This window comes from Gekko japonicus, unplaced genomic scaffold, assembly GCF_001447785.1.
Source record: "Gekko japonicus isolate JY-2015 unplaced genomic scaffold, Gekko_japonicus_V1.1 scaffold1180, whole genome shotgun sequence".
In the NCBI taxonomy this organism is placed as follows: domain Eukaryota; kingdom Metazoa; phylum Chordata; class Lepidosauria; order Squamata; family Gekkonidae; genus Gekko; species Gekko japonicus.
The window spans coordinates 69,184-70,633 of NW_015162515.1; positions in this window are offsets into that span (position 1 = coordinate 69,184).

Consider the following 1,450-nt stretch of genomic DNA (forward strand, 5'->3'; position numbering starts at 1 on the left):
ACTGTGCCACTGGCCGGTTTTGGGGTGCGGGGGGGGGGGGCTCTGCAACTTACCTGACTGCTTCTTGCTCCTTGTGGCCCGGGGCTGCTGGGAGCAGGGGGTGGGGCTTGTTGCATGTGCCCGCCCCCTGGGCTCTTTACTGCTGGAGCTCCGCTCCTGTGCGCTCCTGCAGGAAATGACCCCTGGTTGCATTTAACACAGATATACCAGTAAATTCCAGACATCACTGCTGGAAACTCCTCAGCCATTTATGACAATCCCCCCCCCGCCCCAGTACTGGCAACCCACCCTTGTGGTTTTTGTGGAGCAGAGTTATAGGAACAGAGAATCATGTCAGAATTTTGCAAAAAAAAAAAAAAAAAAGGATGCACCTTCTGACAGGTGGGCTTGTTCCACTGCAACTGTACTCATGGGTTAAGTTCAATAGGCATATGGTCTCATGCCAGTCACCTGCCATAGCTCTATGCCTAGGGTTGCCAACCCCCAGGTGGCACCTGGAGATATCCTGCTATTACAACTGATCTCCATGTGGACAAGATCAGTTCCCCTGGAGAAAATGGATGCTTTTGGAGGGTGGGCTCTATATGGCCTTATGCCCTGCTGAGGTCTCTCCACTTCCCAATCCCCGCCCCTCCCCAGGCTCCACCCCCCAAATCTCCAGGTATTTCCTGACACAGAACTGGCAACTCTACTCTATGACACCTGGAAAGCCAACATTGCATAGTCAGACTAGGATCAGGGAGGCCCAGATTCAGATCCCCACTCCGGCATGGCAGCTTGCTGGGTGACCTTAGGCCTGTCACCAGGGCCAGCCCGAGGTTTTTTTGCACCCTAGGCGGGGCTACCTTCTGGGCCCCCCCCCGTGCACCCAATTATGGGGTTGCCAACCTCAAGGCAGAGCCTGGAGAGAAGGAAGTCCTAATTCTCTCCCCCTTTAGGCGAGCGAGGAGGAGTTGGCAAGGTTTCCGGGCACCTAAACCAAAACACCCCACATTTGGATTTACAAAAGATGACCCCGGGCGGAGGGGGAAGGCGAGGCGGCCTTGCACTCAGCTTTCATGTGCCCCATGCCACGTGGCTGGGAGCAGCAATAGCACACGGGCTTTTGGCGGGGGAGAGGCACAGTTCGGCACCCCATCCAGGGCCCGGCGCTCTAGGCGAATGCCTAGTTCGCCTAGTGGGTGAGCCGGCCCTGCCTGTCACTCTCTTGGCCTAACCTACCCTGCAGGGCTGTTGTTACTGTGAGGATAAAAGGGAGAGGGGGAGAATGCCATTGTCATTGGGGAGAAAAGTACAGTATAAGTATATAAATAAGTAAGTGCTGTGTGGATATGGCTCAATTGTGAAAGGCAGTTTTTACAATCTTGTTAGATAAACAGAATTGTTTCAGCGGGAACATTTATTTACTCGTTCACCAAGGTTACAATGACCTTTAAAAAAGACAATTTGC